The following is a 20,529-nucleotide window of genomic DNA, read 5'->3' as shown; positions in this document are numbered from 1 at the left end:
ATAACCAGAAAATTCATCCCTCAAGCAATGGGGTAAGAATAATTACTGTGAGGGGGCTGTAGGTGACCAAACTACTAGTCACCTCCCACCAGGGAATGTAAATACATGGGAAGAGATCATTGCCCAGAGGATTTTTGGGGAGCCTCAAATATTGTGAGTTCTGTGGCAGTAAGTTGGGAATAATTGTGAGTACCAGATCCCATGGGAGTGCACTTTCTGTGTAATTCTAAACCGTACATGTTCTGTTTTTGTCATGTTGACATATTTTCATTGCTGCACAAGGAAAGCCTGACAGAAAGTAAGCTGGGACAGGACAAGAAAGTCAGTAAGAAATCAAAATAATTTTTAGGGCCAGAACTTGGGAGATTTGGGCAGCCACATTTTTATTTCTGTCCAGCAATATCAATGGGTTGTACAGTATTATGCTCAGCATAGGAAAAGCTCACCATAATGCTGCCCTGGACAGTGGCCTGGGAGTCTGGTTCCCAGTGGGTGGTCCACTCCTTGGATGACCTCAATGAAAATGATTTAGAAACGTGTGAGAGATTGACGTGATTATCCGAGCTAAGAGGGCTTAAGGGCAGACCAAGGATTTGCTCTTACGGGTGATTATTTGGTCTGAAATGTTGCAGATGATGGTATGGCAGGGAGCCATGAAACCTCTACAGTCTGATAAGTCCAGAAGGTATAAAAAAAGAGAGATGGCTGAATGTATATGTAAACAAGGGAGATTGGTTCTAGCTGGACATATCACATTGAACTATTCAGGAAGGACAGCGCACACCTATCTGACTGGAGAGAGGATATATTTTTGTCAGCTATTAAGGAAAGAGCAGGTAAATATCTGGGAACCTCAGACGATGAGACGACCACTAGTGGATCAGGAATTTCCGAATGAGAAAGCGGACCTTCCTGCAGCTGTGCACCTGGCTCACCCCCGCACTGCAGAGAGCCACCACCCGGCTGCGGGCACCCATCCCCATTAAGAAGAGGGTCGCCATTGCACTCTGGAAGCTGGCCACACCTGACAGCTACCGCTCGGTGGCCCAGCAGTTTGGGATGGGAAGATCAACCGTCGGAGTGATCGTCGTGGAGGTAAGTCCCAGGGGGAGTGGGATGGGGGGAGGGTGCTGCACTCCAGGCCCAGGGACAGCCAAGACTCCCGGCTGGGTTGCCCAGGGGTTTGGGCTGCCCCTCCCTTGGACAGGCCCGGTGGGGGGGCACACTCACCCCTGCCATATGTGATGTGTTCCCTTGTGTTTCTCTGCACCCTTCTGCAGGTCGTCCACGCCATCAACGACGTCCTGCTCCCGCGAATCATCCGCCTGCGCGACGTGGATGATACCATGGCCGGCTTTGCTGTCCTCGGGTTCCCCAACTGCGGGGGAGCCCTGGACGCTACCCACATCCCCATCCAGGCCCCGGAGCATCGAGCGGCCCATTTCATGAACCAAAAGGGGTACTGCTCCATCGTTCTGCAGGCCCTAGTGGACCACCGGGGCTGCTTCGTGGACATTTACGGGGGCTGGTCTGGCCGGGCACACGACGCCCGCATCCTCCGGAACTCTGGACTGTATTGCAGGTTGGAGGCGGGCACCTACTTCCCCCGGCGGGACTTGACTGTCGGGGATGTGCCTATGCCCATCTGCGTCGTCGGGGACGCGGCCTACCCCCTGATGCCCTGGCTAATGCGGCCCTACACGGGGCAGCCGGACCAGAACTGGGCCCGGTTCAACGACCGCCTCAACCGGGCCCGAAACCCAGTGGAGCTGGCCTTTGGACGTTTAAAGGCCCGCTTCCGTTGCTTGCTCACCCATCTCGAGATGGGTGAACAGAATGCAACGGAGGTCCTGGCTGCGTGCTGCGTGCTCCACAACATTGTGGAGTGCAGTGGGGCAGCCGAGGCACACACCTTGGAACAGCCCGACACAGCTGTCGTCCGCCAGGCGCACCAGGATGTGGTGCACATCAGAGAGGCCCTGGTGGACATGTTTGCCCAAGCCCCGTAGTAGGGTCGCGTGGGTCTCCCCAGACTACTCCCGCCCGTTCCCTACCCTTCCTCACCCCCTCCCCTTAGTTCCCCCCCAATTGTAAAGCGTCGGGTCAAAGCATGTCGGCCGTCATCGAGTCTGTTCGTTGGGTGCGTCAGGCTTAGTTAGGGTTTTTCTTTTTAGCTTAGGCTAGGGTTTAGGCCACCATCGCCTGTCCCAAAGAACAGCCACGAGGGTTCGTGCGGAAGGCTGAAGTCAGCGTACCTGATTCCAGTCATCTTCCGTCGAGGGATCTCCTGGCTGTTCCTCTCCTGAGGCCCGGAAGGACCAAAGGATTGAGGTGGCCAGCAACACCACAATCGTCCTCCCTGCACCTAGACTATGTTTAATTATCTGTTGTGTGCATCTTGTAACCGTTCTTGCTAGTTTGTTATCTATGTAAATATAGTTTGTGGCTTACATTTTACTGAAAAGTGTCAGCATTTATTTCTGCGCCACAAACCACTGACCACTTACGAAGGCCCCCCCCCCAGTGATAGAGTACAGATTTCATTCTCCACAGTTTGCCACCATGTTAAATTTAAGTGGCTACTTGGCATCTCACATCATTTCGTACACTACCTAGAGTTACACAATACCCAACACAGGAATGAACAGCAAAATAGAGAACTGTTTATTTACAAGGGGTGGGGAGACCTTCAACTGGGACAGGAAGTGGGTGGGAGACCTTCAACTGGGACAGGAAGGGGGGGCAGTTACTGGGACGGGCAGCCCCTGCGAGCACTCCTCCGGAGGCCAGCCTGCCCACGCTGGGCAGACCGCGTCGGGGCAGGCTGCACGCGGAGGTGGCCAGGGGCAGGGGCAGGGGCAGGTGCAGGAACAGGGGCAGGAGCTGGGATAGGAGGAGGGGCAGGAACGGGGCAGGAGCTGAGATGGGAGGGGGCATGAGCTGTGCTACGGGAGGGATGGCGGGGGCCTGGGCTCCGCCCATGCCATAGTGAATCGCATGCACAATATGTGCCGTCACGTGTCCATTGTGGTGCGCATCCCTCGGCATTCATCCAGGAAGGCAGCCCAGCCGTCCTGCTGCCACTGCAGGTCCCCCTGCACCCGCTCCGCGATGGAGGCCTGGATTGCCTCCACGGCATTGACGTGCCGGCAAAGCAGCTGGTCCCTCTGGCGGAACCTGTGCCTTTGGGATTGGCCTGCTGGGAGTGCCGCTGTTCCGCAGTGGAGGGTCTGGTGCTGGGTCCCACTGCAGGGAAGAGAAGAAAGGATGGGTCAGTCAGGCAAGCCGTCCACTGTCCCCACACCGCATGCCCTCCACCCCTGAGCCCAGGTGACCCCACAGTTGTGTAGCTTGGGCCCACTCAGTTCCCCTCCTGCTCCCGTGTTGTATGTTTGCAAGGAGGACCGCCCCTGGAGTAGGGTCCCCCCTCCAGTACTCTAAGCACCAGTCTGTATCCTGACCCCGTGGAGGGCGGGAGGGTGCTTGTGCTGCGTTCACTTGTGGAATTCCCTGCCGGTGGAGACTGTGAAAAGCTTTGGGCTAATCACTGGTGTTAGACAGGGAGTGAGATGCATCCCCATGCAGTGCCTGGGAGCACATCTGGCAGAAGCAGTCTGGGCTCTCAGATCCCCTCGCATAGGATATCTCCTGGATGGAACCAGAAGAATTACTGGGTGAGGCGATGTTCCATCCTTGCAGCAACACTCAGGGACCCTTCCCCCTCCCACTATCCCTCCCACAAGCCCGGTAGCCCAGGGACGTGTGTGGGACTTCCCTCGGGGAGGCAGCCAAGGCACCGGGAGCAGGCGAAGGGCTCGGTGGGGGTCCACGGTCACAGGACCGTGACGCTGCGGTGTACCCAATAGCAGCTGGCTGTGCCTCACAGCGAGGCATGGGACAGTGTGCCGTTCTCCGTGCTGCACCCTTGGCGGAGCTGCGGGCTCTGGGCTGAGTCCCTGGGGCCCTGGCCGGTTCCAGCCAGCATCCACCCTTTCCCCTGATCCCACCGAATGTGTGTGAGCAGCACGATCCCAGGCGTGCCCTGCAGCTGCCTGCCGCGGCCACGTGCCGCTCGGTCACCAGGCTGCACGTGGTTGCACGTGCTGCTTGCTGCCTCATGCGATGCAGCGTGCAGCTCACGTGGCCTGAGTGACATGCTCTCCCCCTCCTCCCTCCGGACACCTGGCCCCCCCACCGCCCTCCGCCTCCCGCCTGTTGGGAGTGCAAACTGCACAAACTCAACAGTGGGTTCCTCCCCAGCCTCGGCCTCGGAGGAGCTGCTGGAGGGGGCTTGCTGGGTGGTGGCAACGCTGGCCTCCTCACTGCCAAACGCGCTGATGCTGTCTTCTCCCTCCCCCGGCTCGGTGGGACGGTTTATGGGGGGGCGTTGGCAGGTGTCCACAGGTACAGCTGGGGCTTCCGGGGCTGGCTGGCCCAGAAAAGCATGGAGCCGGTCGTAATAGGGGCAGGCATCGGGTCCTGCCCCCCTTCTGTCGGTGGCCTGCACATACCCCAGCCGCAGCTCTTTTACAAGCGGGAACAGCGTAGGGTTTCCGGAATAGCCGCTGATTTTGTACAGTAGAGCGTCGTTGCTTTTCCGGAAATTCAAGGGGCCAGTGTAGACAGCTCGTAGCTTATTCCGGAAAAGCGGCTCCTTTTCCGGAATAAGTGGCCCAGTGTAGACACAGCCCATTTGTTCACAGATTCAATACAGAGGGAACAGATGCTCTAAGACATTTTCCTACACTTCACCAAAAATGCACTTCATCACTACATGGATGGTCACCTGCACTGAGAAGATCCCCTGGCCATTCATTCTATGATCCCTCTGATAGCAATAGTAAGGGTGCAAAATCAGTGTCATCTGAGTTGAGGCTATATAATAGGAACTTTGTCCATTAGAAACAGGACTAAGCCTCCCCACACAGCTGAGAGCTATTTACTTTTAATCGCTTTCAAGAAGGGCAACATTCAAGCAGGGACATAGAGAAAAAGGTTGTTCATATCTGGTCCCCATTCTGACACAAGCAATATTTCCAAACCTGTGAAGAAATATCTCAGGGTACGTCTACACTACAGCGCTAATTCAAACTAAGCTAATTCGAACTAACGCGTCTAGAACTAAAAACTAGTTCGAATTAGCGTTTTGCTAATTCGAACTAGCATGTCCACATTAAGTGGACCCTGAACCAGGCTTAAGGATGGCCAGAAGCAGTGCCGGCAGGGCATGAGAGGAGGACTTAGAGCATGGAGATGCTGTCTCAGGCTAGCCGAGGGCTGCACTTAAAGGGTCCCGACCCCCACCCCAGACAGACAGTTCTCAGAGGTGCCCCGCTTGCAAAGCAGTCCTGGCTTGGAGTGCCCGAACTACCCACACTGGGCACATCACACCACTCGGCCATCAGCCTGGCTGCACTTGCCACAGGCTGCCATCTGGGAAGAGGGAGCAATTGGGGGGCTGCAGGAGAGCTTCCACCCCCAGAAGCCCGCAGAGCTAGCCCAGTCCTCCCCATCGGGGGCTCGTACCCCATTCCTCCCTCACCTCCTTCAACTTACCCTTCCCTAGCCCCTTTTCTTGATGTACAAAATAAAGGACAATTGTGTTCAAAAATGGAATCTGTCTTTATTGAACAAAACTGGGGGAGACTGGGAAAAGGAGGTGGGAGAGGAGAGGGCAACTACAATGATCAGGGATTGGGAACAGGTCCCATATGAAGAGAGGCTAAAGAGACTGGGACTTTTCAGCTTAGAAAAGAGGAGACGGAGGGGGGACAGAATAGAGGTCTCTAAAAGCAGGGGTTGGGTGGAGAGGGTGCATACAGAAAAGTTCTTCATTAGTTCCCATAAAGAAGGACTAGAGGACACCAAAGGAAAGGAATGGGTAGCAGGCTTCAAACTAGTAACAGAAAGTTCTTCTTCACAAAGCAAAAAGTCAACCTGTGGAACTCCTTGCTGCAGGAGGCTGTGAAGGCTAGAACTAGAACAGAGTTTAAAGAGAAGTTAAATCAATTCATGGAGGTTGGGTCCATGGAGTGGTATTAGCCAGGGGGTAGAAATGGTGTCCCTGGCCTCTGTTTGTGGAAGGCTGGAGAGGGATGGCACCAGACAAATGGCTTGGTTACTGTCTTCGGTCCATCCCCTTCAGGGTCCCTAGGGTTGGCCGCTGTCGGCAGACAGGCTACTGGGCTAGATGGACCTTTGGTCTGACCCAGGACGGCCATTGTAAGCTCAGGGCTCAGGGTCGGAGGTCTCAGTGGACCCCCTTGATTTTCATGCACACCTGCTCCTGGGTGGCCAGGCTGGCAGCTCTCCTGCCCTAGACGGCCATTTTCCTGTGCCTAGTGCGGAGATCGTGGACGAGGGCAACGATGTCCGCACTAGCCCAGGCGGGTGCCCGCCTTTTGCGGTCGTGGGCAAGCTCCCAGGAGCCGCCAGCCTGGTCCTGGGAAGAGGGGGAGAGCTGGGGGGTATCGGGTGGGTGGCTCGATCCATGCCAGGTGCAGGATCTGCTGGCTGGGTGCTGGCAGGCTTGCACCTGGCACGGGCACCGTAGCCAGCCCGTGCCCCTTTAAGGGGTCCGGGGCCGGGAGGGGCCGGGAAGGGGGGCAGACGAGTTTCCCTGGTGTTGGCCAGAGTGGCCACCAGGGAAACCTGGGAAGGGCTAGCCTCCCACTAGTTCGAATTAAGGGTCTACACAGCCCTTAATTCGAACTAGTAAGTTCGAACTAGGCTTAATCCTCGTGGAATGAGGTTTACCTATTTCGAACTAAGCGCTTCGTTAGTTCGAATTAAGTTTGAACTAACGGAGCACTAGTGTAGCGCCTATGAAAGTTAGTTCGAACTAACGTCTGTTAGTTCGAACTAACTTTGTAGTGTAGACATACCCTCAATGTGTCAAGTGCACTGACTTCCATTTACAAATAATGAACCTAAAAGCATAAAGAACATAATGGCACAGGAGGGGCATATAAAATCCCCTACCACATCATACTAATCGCTTGACTCTCTCCCAAAGGAGGGGAATAATCACCTTTTCTAGGAGGATGATCAGGACACAACATTTATGCAATGTCAAAAAATGAACATCCTGGAAGAAACTTGAACCCTTTCCACCCTGAGGGTATGTCTACACTAGCCCTCAGTTCGAACTTGGGAGGCTAATGTAGGCATTCAAAGTTGCAAATGAAGCCTGGGATTTAAATATCCCAGGCTTCATTTGCATCTTCCCGGGCGCTGCCATTTTTAAAAGTCCCTTAGTCCGAACTCCGTGCCCGGGGCTACACACAGCACGGAGTAGGTAGTTCAAATTAGAATCTCTAATTCGAACTACCATTACTCCTCGTGGAACGAGCTGTACCGGTAGTTCGAATTAGAGATCCTAATTCGAACTACCTACTCCATGCCAAGTGTAGCTGCGGGCACGGAGTTTGGACTAAGGGACTTTTAAAAATGGCAGCGCCCGGGAAGATGCAAATGAAGCCCGGGATATTTAAATCCCAGGCTTCATTTGCAACTTCGAATGCCTACATTAGCCTCCCTAGTTCGAACTAGGGGGCTAGTGTAGAAATACCCTGACATTGTATCATTCGTGAACAAAGCTCTGCCATCCCTATCTATCCTGGGATGTTCTTTTCATGTCCTCTGTGTTGTAAAGTCCCATAAATTTTCCCTCTCTGACTTGTGTAGAATGAAGGGATTCTTACAGTTGGTTCCTTTTGCATGTTTGTCCAGTTGTTCAATGGCCTATGCCTTCATTGCATATGCCACAGCAGACACTGTGGTTTCATTCTTTGCACTTGACCCAGATATTTCCATCTCTTTTTTGTTACTTTGGAGATAAGGGATTCCTGAATGTTGGAAAATCTCAGCATTTGTTATACATTCATTTAATTTAATACCTAATATTTTTCTAAAGCATTCAATGCATATAGAAAATCCCATAGCAATGTTCCATTCATGTTCACTCTACTCCCATGTGAAAATCAAAGATCTTTAGTATGAAAAACTGTTTTTCTTGGCTGTAAACCTCTCTTTCTAAACTAGACACCAAGACAGCAATCTTTCTGAGATCCCTTGTAGACAATTTTCATTTTACCTTCCATTTTCTATCTCTTTCCTGCAAGCAGTATATTTTCCCTGCATGCAGTATGCTCTCTTTTCTTTGCTGTATATCAATTATATAGGTACTCAATGGCAGCCTTCTTGCTTTGAGCTTGCATTTTTGTGGGATTACATTCAGTGAAATAAAACAGACATAACTAAATGGAAATATAGGACTGTGTGCAAACAGAACCTTGAGATATTGTATCAACAATCTAGAAAGTAGGGCATCGTTCTAAAGATCTGTTACTGTAGTTTGGGATTTACATTATGGGAATGAATGAATGAATGAATGAACGCTCTAAAAGCTTTTCGTCTATTTTAGACGTTTATTTAAAAATGTGAAATGTTCCGTAAAAGTTTATTTTTTCAAATCAAATGTTTAATCTAAATAAGCATAGTCAAGTATTATAAGAGTAACTTCAAGGAAAGTCAAATCACTGAACTTCAGTTTCAAGTGAAATAGAGGTCAGTTGATTGTATCTGGTAACACTTTAAGTTCCCTTAATTCAGTAACAACATTATTACACATGGTAATAATCAAAGGCAATGATTTACAGTGAATGAAAGGGTCAAAACCTATTTTCAGATTTTGAAATTCTAAGACTGAACTTGTATCTGGTAGAGTTAGTCTGTTTTCTGCAATTTACGTACCTTTTTTGGGGAAGAGGTTTTTCTGAAATTTGGCCCATCTACACTGGGCCATTATGGAAAAACCTTCTCTTTCAGAAGAGCCCTTATTCTTCATGAAATGAAAAATACAGGGGCTTCCGAAAAAACTCTGTAGTCTACACATAGCCAGAATGTCCTCTCTTTTCTTAATACATACCCCTTAACAAGGAGGAAGATAGATACAGAGTGGGAGATTTTTACATCTTCAAAAATACTTACATGGATATAGAAGATGTAATCAGATTATTATAAATCCTGTTCCATTTCCCCTTTTTTCCAGTCCCCTTCTTGCACAAGATTATTACCACACAATTGCAATTCTAACACAATGTCTGCAGTATATGGAGCCTCTGTCCTAATGCTCCTCCATGCTAAGTCAATTCTATACCATATACAGTCAGTCAGTAACATGAAGGGAAACTTGTGTGGCTGAGTCTATACCATAGCGTCACCACTGGACTGGCAGCACAGTAAAAACTTTAAAAAAAACATTTGTTATTTAAATGAGCATTCTTGACACCTTGGGTGCATCATGATGAATCAGTTGAAACCAAATTCTCAAAGTACAAAAAAGAAGTTCAGTTAATCAACAAAACTGGATTGTCTATAGCAATTATACATATCTGTCTATAGAAAGTGAACACCAGTCTAACCTGTCTCTGTGTGGAAGAAGAATCTCTTCAGGCTGTTCCACCACTTTTATGGTCCATAATCAAGGGTCTGGTGTGTAGGAGTCTGCAGAATGTATCCTACAATCGAATGTGTGTGGGAGATAGTGGGTCAGTTTGGGAACAGAGAGAAAATACAGGAAAACGAGTCTTCTCTAATGCTATGATGGTAGAACCTGTCCTAGATGCACATACTGTCATTTACGTATTAACGTTGGCAACATTCTTATGTCTTTTCACACCAATGTACAAAATTTTCAATTTGAAAGTGAATTGGCTAGCCTTATATACCCATTATCCTTTTGTGTCAGATCTTTCTACAGTAAAGTCAGTTCATTATTCTCCAAGGCAGGTAACAATATTATCTTGCTGTATGATAACTCCTGGTCCCACTGGGAAAGAAAAGGGAGGTCCTAATTTCCAGGAGAAAATCACAGGGCAGGCCATAAGCTGAACTTGCAATGTAGCTCCCTCCCCCCCCCCCCCCCCCCATCCATCAAAGCCAGTATGAAGACAGATAGACAGACAGACAGATTTTAATCTGAGTCCCACTGGTGTACTTTCATAATGGAACCACTGAAACCAGTTGAATCACTTGAGATTGCAATATTTTAACAGAGATTAGAATCTATCTGGAAGTCTATGGTTGTACAAAACACAGGGGAATATGTGTGAATTCTCCAGTAACCATGTCTGAATTTGTGGGTGATACCTTAGACCTGCTTTCTAGAGCAAAGGAAAGAAAAGAATTAATGCATAATAGCAACTGCATTTTGGGGCAACTTCCAGATTATTTATGGTGTGTTTGAAGGAGCGTTAGGGCATGACAATATAGATCAGGTTCAACTGGCATACATCACATTTACAGATTTCTGAAAAGGCTGCAGTTCAAGACTAAGTACTTTCCAGTCTACATAGGAAAAAATGAAATAGTTTTCTGACATGGCAGCTTGTTTTAGCTGTCAAAATGGTGTGCCTTCTTTGATAAATGTTAACTGGAACTCAATCTGTTTATATCTTTCCGCATGCACAGAATAATCCTATATCACTTTACTTCATGCATGTTTGGTCATTCTTCATTCATTAGATCTAGGTATTACGTAATCTTAATAAAACATATTGATAAATATCCTAATTAATAGTGACTAAACATTACATGAGGGGAACCACAATTCCGGTTCACAGTAACTTTTGGAATTTGTTTTTGCTCCATATTAGAACAAAACCAAAACCTTTCAAGCAGTTTGGTTAAAATGGAACTGTGTGCTATGTGCCCATTAAGTTGTTAGAGCACTGGTAACACAAGTTCATGTCTCTACTCTCCCTGATTCAAAGCAGACTTTTTCATCCCAAATGACTCCAAATCAGGAAGAGCAGAGAGTAGAAGGTAGGTTTCCTGCAGTCTACCCACTACCCTAACTACCAAGCTATAAAATCTCTTTTATCTTTTCCATCCCTCTTAGAATCTCCCCAATATATCCCACAAAGACTTATTTGATGAACTCTGTACCAAAATATTTGGAAGTTGACAGCACAACATAGTTTGCTGAAATTTCAAATGTTTTAACATCCTAGATATGCAACTTTATTTTGCAGTTAGGCATGATAGTTACAGCTGCAGGTTGAACCTCTCTAGTTCAGCATTGTCTGGTCTTGCAACACTCATGGTATGGCATGATTTTAGTTAGCTGGATGTCCACTTATCATGGGCATGGCCAATTTTCCTGTAGTCCCCTAAAGTTTGCTTATAGAGCATCCTGGCTCTTGGAAGACATTTAGGGATAAATTACAGCTTAATAACAGCACAGACTACTAAGAGCCCAGTAAGCAGTGGAAATGTTGGTAATGGTGCTAGGCAATGTTGACCTCCTGTGGTTCTGCAAATTCTCTGATCTGGCATCGCTCAGGTCCCAGGGTGCCAGACTGGAGAGGTTCAACACTTAATTTTCAAAAACAAAAAAACAACTTAGTTCTTGTCTGTACTTTAGTTACAATAATGTTAAGTATTCCAGTTATAACACAGTTGAGTCCTAACCATGCTTAATCACAGTTTGGTTTGGCTTTATATCACAGGTCAAATGGTTTTTATACAATTGGAACGAGTACCAACTATTCAAGTACAGAGCCTTAACATGCTTATAATTTCATTGCATTGTAGATGAGTCCCCTAACATATATGGTTGCCCCTGTCACGTTAACAAGTTCTCATTGGGGAAAACCATAAATGTTAAGGTTTTCATAAACAAAGAGATAAATAATTCCACATGAGCTTTTCCAATACAAATTTGTGGAACTGAGCTAAATATTAGTGTCCTTTCATTCCTCATGCTAGTTGTATAAACTATAGAAAGAAAACTGGAAATGCTTGACAGTTAAATCAGATTACCCTCTTAGTAACGCTATTGTGTTAATCTGAGGTTAATGCTGACAATAAGTTGTCATCACTGCATTTTGACAGGAGGAGCTAAGATTCAATAGCTTTGCTGGACTCCTCATAATTTAACTTACTGGGTGTAGTTGCACAAAGCTGAACCAGTCTCTGGTTCACATTCCAGTCAGGTTAATAGGTCTTCAGACATTATTTAACATTGAGTTTTCAGGCTATCATAAATTTTTAAAAATAACTCTGTGCTGACAGTTTAACAGTCAGATAAGCAAGGAGCTAACTTACTTTAACATCGAAACCTTTTGACTGTTCTTTGAGGGCCATAATAATGAAATTTCACCATGAATTTGTTTGATGTTGTCTTTTGGATTTGTACATGCTGCAATGTCTAAACAGCTGTGCATGTTTACATTACAGAGCTTTCAAATATTTTGCTTATTGCTCTCTTTTAATGGCTCTTAAGAGGGTGGTAAAGTGAGCAAAGATATTCCCCCTATTCCTCCCCTGTTTTTGTAAGTCAGACTTCAGATTCATCTTATGCATCTTCTGAAGGAAGGGAAAGTCCAGAAGGTTAAGCCTCTAGCTTTGCCTTTGACTGTTGTCAAATTGCTGCTGTCGCTATTTTTACTATTATTATTATTTTAAATGTGTGTGATGGACTTGAAACTATTCACCAGAATCCCAAAAGCAGAGTCAAAGAATTAAATCATTCCATTCAGGATAGAGAAATGTCAGCTCCCGATTGTATGGATACCCTTCCCTTAGACTTGTAAACACTTGAATTGGCTCCTTTCCAACAAAAATGCATTACCCTCTTGACTTGGTTGTACCATATGAAGTTCAGGGGGGGAAAGCAGCAATGTCAGTATAACACTGTTAATAATAAAGGGGAATAGTTCAGTTTTTCTATAATAAATGAAGTCTCTATTTCTATTGATGTTTGCTTTTTGTTTCATTATCCTATGCAGGTTGAACTTGTCTGATACAGAAGGATGCCAGATGTTGCCAAACTAGAGAGCCCCTGGATCAGAGAGCCCCAGTTTGGGGCAGTGGAGTCCTGGAACCCCAGGCAGCCTCGGGGCTGCAGAGTGCCAGCAGCCTGTGGCTGGCAGCTGAGCTCTAGTGGCTCTGGGACAGTGGAGCCCCAGTGGCCCCAGAGCAGCAAAGCCCTTGTGGTCCTGGAGCAGCTGAGTCTGGCAGCCTTGGGGCAGTGGAGCCCCAGCAGCCCAAGGGCTGGCCAAGGAGCTGGGAACCCAGTGGTCCAGGGGCATGGGAGCCTGGTGATTTGATGACAGATCCTGGGAGAGCCCAGAGTCTGTTAGCAGAAGGGCCAACCTCACTGGGTATGGCAAACTCCCTCCTTCAGACTTGTTGAGTCCCAAGGGTGCCAGACGAGGAAGATCTAACTGGTATTATCTTGCTTTAAAAACAAAACAAAAATACAAAAACAAAAACAAAAAACTCCCTTCCTGCATTATTTTAATGGTTTCTCAAATCATTTCCTGCCTCAGTTTTAATGTCATAGTTTGTTTAGCAGAAACGTGATAAATTCTGAGTAATACTCAGAGGATCTCAGATCTTTGGTGAAAAATATGTAGGGAATAGTTATGCATGATCCATGATCAATATTTCATATTTTGGCCACTAAAAGAAATGAAAATCTTTAAGAAACACTGCAGAAAATATGAGGTCTGTTTCATCATTTTGTTATTTCAATTGAAATCAATGGAATTACCGCAGCATAAAACTGCAGTACTGGTGAAGCAACTCAGAGATCTGAAATATTCAATATATGATAATCTACATGTATATTTTAGTAAAAAAACTTTCCCCTCTCCTTTATTCCTAAACTATTGGAAAATGGTGATCCTAAATGAAAATGTATCAAATCTAAAAGCCCTAGAAACATGCTGAATTACCCAGCTGTCTATTGTTCTCTACACTGGGACAAATTTCACCGATAGGAATACAGGAATGCCAAGAGAACATGTCCACTTTTTTGGAAACCGTTCTGAAAAAGCAGACGCATTCCAGCGGTATCCCGGAAAAGCTCTGCATTCTATACATAGCCTGAGTTGCAATACAAGACACTATTATATCAGGGGTGGGCAAATCAAAGAACCACCAACTTAAATGTTCAAGGCAACTCTAATAGGATCCAAACTGACAGTCTGGTGAATTGTTTTTAATGTTCTGATCATTTAAAAAAATGTTTTTCAGCAGTTTGTGCATCTGTTCTGAGTACTTCAGTATATTGCTGTATCAGAGCTGAAAGTATTTCTGCCTCTGTCAGAACTCAGAAGCAAGAAGTACTAAAAAGCTCAGGAGAATCTTATTTTGTTAGCTTTCTATTCCAGTTGTACAGACTCAGAGTAAAAACTCAGATGAGTACCCCAAAGACATATTCTTTAATCATACTGCAGTAAGGGCCAAATATTATGTTCTCTGTAGAAATGTCTAGAAAAAGACAGGGTCCCTCAGGAAGAAGCTTTGCAGGTGTTGAGTTTAAGGGAAAGGCCTGCAAATCCTGGCAAGCATACAAATCCTGGCCCCCCATGTTGTCTGCAGATTGACCCTTTCCTGTGGAATTGTGCTCCCCTTAGATGCCCACTCCGCCCCCCTCTCACACATATGCACACTGGACTCTTACTGGCTCCCACAGAGAAAGGCCAGGAGAAATCAGAAGTTCATGTTGCTCACATCAACATGAACATCTGCTTAGGGCAAAAAGAAAACAAACAAGAACCCCAACGCACACCATCACTCACACATAGGTTTGCCAAGTGTCCGGTTTTTGCCAGGACTGTCTGTTATTTGGGTCCTCCATCCAGTTAAAAAAAACAGGAAATACCAGACATGTGAAAAGTCCGGTATTTCCTGTTTCCCTCTGATGGAAGCCCGGCGGGGAAAATTTTCCCCTGCCACTTCTGGCGGGGGTGAGAGAGTGAGGAGAGCGGGGCCATTTAAAGGCACAGCATCTTTTTTTTTTTTTTGCTCAACAACTTTGTTCTGCCCCCCCTTTTTTTTCTCAGCAGAATTTTTTCCTGGTGTTTTTTTGCGGGGGGGGAGGGAGGAAGCTTGGTATTTTTTGTTAAACCATCTGGCAACCCTACTCCCACATAGAAAAAATTCTATCACAGAATGACTGGAGGCCATTCCACCTGGAGACTACCACTTCCATGAATAGTCCCATTGAAATCAATGGCATGAAAGATGGTTTAAGTTATTACTCAATAAGAATAAAGGTACCAAAGGCTGGCTCTTTAGTGTTATTTGCTCTCTATCATGCCACAGAGTTCAGGAGCTAGGACCCTGTTATTACAAAACTTTCTAGACTGACCATTTATTCTGAGAACTTTAAATAATAAATACTATTTCTTAGCATATAATCTCTTTAGAACTCATTTCTATTTCTTTCTCATACTTATGCACACCCTCCATTCTAATAACATTCTCTGCAATTTCTGCCTCACATATCACACAAAACCTGTAGCTCTTGATATTTAGCACATATGCTAAATCTACTTTGTCATCTTATATTTGCCCTGAGTATGACAGCTGATAACACAAGGACCCAGAACTAACATTGCAAATGTCTCTCTAATTTAAAATATACCAATTAAATATTTAATATCAAATTATTGAAAGACGAAACTGAAACTCTCCTGAAGGAAACATTGCTCCTGTCAGTGCATGGAATTGTTCGTTTGTTTGCTTATTTGTTTTTATCTTCTCTTGTTTTTCACTTCAAAGGGGCTGCTGGGAGACCATTGTGGTTCCCTCACTCTGGGCTGCTCAGCCCTGGCACAAGCTAGGGTTGCAACGGGACAGCCCAAACTTTTACTATAGGAAGATCAGGCATAGAAGAGCTTTGTTGCATGACGTCTTCTTCCCTTCTTCTCCCTGCAATGCCCAAGACAAGCCTTTTCCTTCCCCTTATGTAGGGGATTGGAAAGGCAGCTGACACAAGACAGCAAGAGAGACACCTCTGACAATTTTGACAGCAGAGGGTTCCCTACAGAGGGGGATTAGCAAGAGCTGTAAATCCACTTTGCACCACCTACAGCCTAGCTTTGCCTTTATTTTATTTCTGGAAACAGAAATGTATGTATGGACTGTTATTCCCATGTATCCATGATAAAGTGTCTGCTAATATGAGTACCAAGTCATTTCCTAAAGTATTCACCAAACTTAACACCATCGTTATAGCCTGGTTACCAGAAAATTATTAATATCTGTAAGGCCAGTACAAAAGACTGTCTTATGAAGTTTTAATTTTTACTAGTCACCTGGCCAAGATGAATAATATACTATATCTGTATTTTTAGCTGCAGTTTTAAAGGTGACTATTCAGTAAGTACCAAGTCACACATATATTTTAGCAGTTATTCAGTATTTGTTGTAGGAAATGCCTTCTTTTCTTCTAGCAAAAAAAAACAAGAGAGAGAGAGAGAGAGAGAGAGAGAGAGAGAGAGAGAGAGAGAGAGAAAGAAAGTGCACGTGAAAATGGGACATTCTTATTTCTTAGTACAGCTTGGACCTCTCTGGTCTGGCATCCTTGGGACCTGACTAGTCCCAAATGAGGGAATTTTCCAGACCAGAGGAAGTCCTCAGCTACCTGCTCCTCAAACCACCTTCCCTTCCTGCTGCTGGCCCCAGCTGCACCGCCTCTCCCCCCCCCCCCCGCCCCTCCAAGCCAGGCTGCTGTGCTGCTGTGGCCCCAGCAGGTCAGACTGCCCCAGCCCTGCTATCTGGGCTGCTGTGTCCTTGGCCCTAGTCCCACTATTGCGGCTGCTGCAGGCTGTGTCTCCAACCCTGGCCCCACTACCACAGCTGCTGCAACTGCCACATCCTTGGCCCTGCTTCTGGGGCTGCTGCAGCCTCTGCTGTGCTACTGGAGCTCCGGCACTGGTCCCAGCACAGCCAGGCTCCGAGACACCAGCCCTCTTACCACCGAACTCCCAGCCAGGACTCCCTGTCTAGGAACACCAGTGGTTCTGCCAGGCCACGGATGTTGCTGGATGAGGAAGTCCCAGTTTTGGGAGGTCCAACTTGTAGTATCGAATTCTTTACTACACAAAAACACACATGAAATTGTCATACAACAATATAGCCACGGATGAGCACACTCATTCAGTTCAGGAAATGGTAGGGCACTATGGAAAGGATAGGGTAGGGGGTCAGTCAGAATTACCAGGAGGGAATGTGGCTAACAGCTATTTCTTCTGTCAGGCGATATATACTGATTCATCAACTGCATAACCCCACAAGGGAAGGAACTAAATAACAGAAGCCAGTGCCTATGATCTGTGGCATATGAACATTATACATGACACTCACCATTGACAGGAGCAGAGCAGGCCCCCCCCAGAAGTGGCAAGGTGGAGCACTGTCCACTCAGCTAAGACCCTCAGTCCTCTGTCATGGTGAGTAAGAAGCAAGTCTAAAATGGACTGAGTGGTGCCACCACCTGGTGCAAGGGGCTTGCAGTTCTACTCACTCATGTTTGGTGCCAACCCCCAACCTTGTCGTGATGGAGGGGCAGCAGTACCACGATTGAGTGGGCAGTGGGACACTCAGCATTATTCTTCTTGACATTACCTATAGTTGGTTCATGCAACAGGATCCCCCTGGGAGCCTGTTAGACCTCACCCCACTTCCAGCAGCCCGAGTCCAACAGCAATAGCCTCAAAAACTGCTACATGGAAAAGGAGTTGCAGTGAATGCCCAGATAGAGAAGCCAGCTGGGAGCCTTAGATGGGGACAGTTAGAAGGGGATTTTGCCTTAGACCCAGTGATGGCTCTTCATGGGTGGCTCCATTTTGCTGTCTTGCTCATAAGCAGGTGTATCCCCAGAACAATGCACTGTGTCTCCAGGGGTTCTGACACAGCATTTCTCCGTTTTGTTGGAGAGGAAATTCTGGGCCAGAATCCCAAGAGGTGCCATGGGCATCATGAATGACATGTGAAAAATTTCTGGTTACTTTCCTGCTTATGAAGGCCTAATCCACAACCCTCAAAATCATTAGTACTCTTTCTATTGACATCTGTGGGTCTTTGAATCCAGCTTTTCCACCTCTGTGAAATAGGGAAAATGTCATAATACATATCTAACTCACTGGTGAAATGAGGGGATGTTAAATAGTTGGACAGTGCTTTGAGATCCTTGACTAGCAGGTACTACAAAACTGCAAAATATTATTGTTTCCACAAGTAACATCTTCTTTGGATCCCTTTGATTGCAAAGGGAATACTTGTCTACTTAAAGTTAGAGACATGTTAAGTAGCCTTAGGAATGAAGGCCATTCTCTGCTCTCTTGGTCTACTTTCTTCTCTTATCCTTCTATATTACAGAACTGGAGTCCATAAATGCACATTTTTGGCAGTACAATACTGATGTTACATAGATTAAATTAAAGTTGTGTATTGTGTCTGTTTCGATTAAATTGCAAGGAAACCTCAAAACCTTAGGCTTAGCACGTTTTTGGTCTTAAGCAAGAGTCCTTTCATGTTGAACAGCTTCTGAAGGTGAAGTAGGTTTCAAAACAATGACCTTTATCATGATGTTTGTCTTTTACTGAATCCCATATAAGCCTGTTGCTAAGACATAGTTGTTGAAGGACATTGATGGATGTCGCTGAAATATCAAATACATCAAGTAAAAATGTCAAATAGGTACAGGAAGTGCTTTTCTGTATTCTGGTCAATAGACTGGCTGTCAGTATAGCTAAGAAATGGGCAACACATCAGTGAATCAAGGCCTGTTATTAAATGATGAAGCAAAAAGAGGTCTGGAAGAAAACAATTTTTGAAATGCAAAATAACAACTCTGTATGCCTTGTTGATTTGGGGTTTTGTTCTTTTATCTAAAGATCATTTTAATTAAATACACCTACAGGCAAAGCATTGCAGAAACGGGCAAGAGTGCCTTTAATATCCTATCAATGTATTTCAGTCAGGATTCCTTGTGTCAGAATCTCTTTTTCCACATAGCATTCAGCAAACTGTTTCCCATTTTCAGAAGGGAAAACACTGATAATTGCCCTCACAGTGTAATTAATCCTCACATCGTCTCCAGCAGTCATGTCTGAAAGACACACACAGATTCCAGTGATAAGTGCCACAGAAATGTTTATAAATAAGATAGAAAATATAAAATTTCCCATTTTTAATTTTCATTACGTTGAATAGAAAAACTAAATTGGCCCTGTTCTTCATTGCTTTATGATTTCATTATGCTGAATATTTCTAACTACAAAGCAGGTTACATTTATATATAAAAATGTAACATAGATGATCACAAATGAACAAGCTCGACACTTGTATAGGTAGTGGAATTAAAATTCTGTAAGTATAAAAGGGAGTATTTTTAACAAAATTGATCTAGAGTAAAGTTACTATTAATTTTGATTATTGTTCAGATTGATATGTTCAAATGAATTGAGGCCAATTAATTCATCAGAAGGATGCTACTTTTTATTTTATTGAAATTTTAGTATTGATTTGATACTATGGCAATATAGTTTAATTTTCAAAATAAAAACTATTGTTATTTAAAATTTTAAAAATATAAACCAAAACAACTGCAAAGAGTAATAGCAATGTTTACTGCTGAATTTCCAGTTAAATATATAACGAAATAGATCTTCAGCTGAACCAGATAATGTGCAGTGCAGCAGCAGCAGAGGGTGGGGGGAGATGGCCTTATGTTTTATGGCAATCGGTTGCACTCCTGAGACCACAGGTATCGGGTTGCCGTAAATTGTGTGTGGCTTTTCATAGCTCCTGCGGACTCTTCAAACAAATGGACAGTGGCACAGATTGGAGTTTCAAATACACCCATTTCATCAAGAACATAAGAATATCCTTATTGGATCAGAACAATTGTCCATCTAGCCCAGTTTTCTGTTTCCAACAGTGGCTAGTCCCCAAAAAACGCTATTATTAAGTGATCCATCCACTGTTGTCCAGTCCCAGCTTCTGTAATTCACCAGGTCAGAGACACCAGGAACATAGGGTTGTTTCCCTGATTACCTTGCCTAACAGCTATTGATGAGACTATTCTCATAAAAGTGTCTAATTCTTCCTTGAATTCAGTTACACTATTGGTCAACATCTCCTGATAATAAGTTCCACAGGTTGACTATGCATTGTATGGACAAGTGCTTCTTTTATTTATTTTAAACCTTCTCCCTGTATTTTCAATGATGATCCATGGCTCCTGTGTTCTAGGAAGGGGGTAAACATCACTTTTTCATTCTCTCCATACGCTTCACGATTTGATAGACCTTTGTCGTGTCTCTTTTTAGTCGTCTCTGTTTTATGGGTATGTCTACACATCAAAGTTAATATGAAATAACAGCCATTATTTCGAATTAACTTTCCTAGTGTCTACACAGCCAAACTGCTATTTCAAAATAAATTTGAAATAGTGGAGCACTTATTTCAAATTTGGCAAACCTCATTCTACGAGGAATAACGCCAAATTTGAAATAGCTAATTCGAAATAAGCGTTATGTAGAAGCTTATTTCAAAATAGGGGGCCTCCAGCCCTTCCCAATGTGCCCTGGTGGCCACTCTCGGCCAAACCAGGAAAACTCCTCTCTTCTCTCCCAGCCCTGGAGCCCTTAAAGGGGTAGACTCTGGCCACAGTGCAAGTGCCAGCTCCAAGCCTGCCAGCAGTCGCTGCCCCTGACCCAGTGG

At 45.5% G+C, this 20,529-nt stretch overlaps 1 long non-coding RNA gene across 1 annotated transcript in view; it reads right to left on the bottom strand.

Moving 5' to 3' along the window:
- Positions 1-2,121: 2,121 nt before the first annotated feature.
- Positions 2,122-20,529, bottom strand: part of LOC142829974 (uncharacterized) — a 110,680-nt gene continuing 92,272 nt past the window's right edge. Inside the window, exons 2-3 of the long non-coding RNA XR_012904954.1 lie at positions 9,426-9,521; positions 2,122-3,246 (exon numbers count right to left, since the gene is read on the bottom strand). This is a non-coding gene — a long non-coding RNA (uncharacterized LOC142829974). The remainder of the gene's footprint in view (positions 3,247-9,425; positions 9,522-20,529) is intronic.

This window comes from Pelodiscus sinensis, chromosome 1 (assembly GCF_049634645.1).
Source record: "Pelodiscus sinensis isolate JC-2024 chromosome 1, ASM4963464v1, whole genome shotgun sequence".
Taxonomy (NCBI): Eukaryota; Metazoa; Chordata; order Testudines; family Trionychidae; genus Pelodiscus; species Pelodiscus sinensis.
Note: the sequence above shows the minus strand (reverse complement) of the source record. Positions and strands in the feature narration are given on the sequence as shown.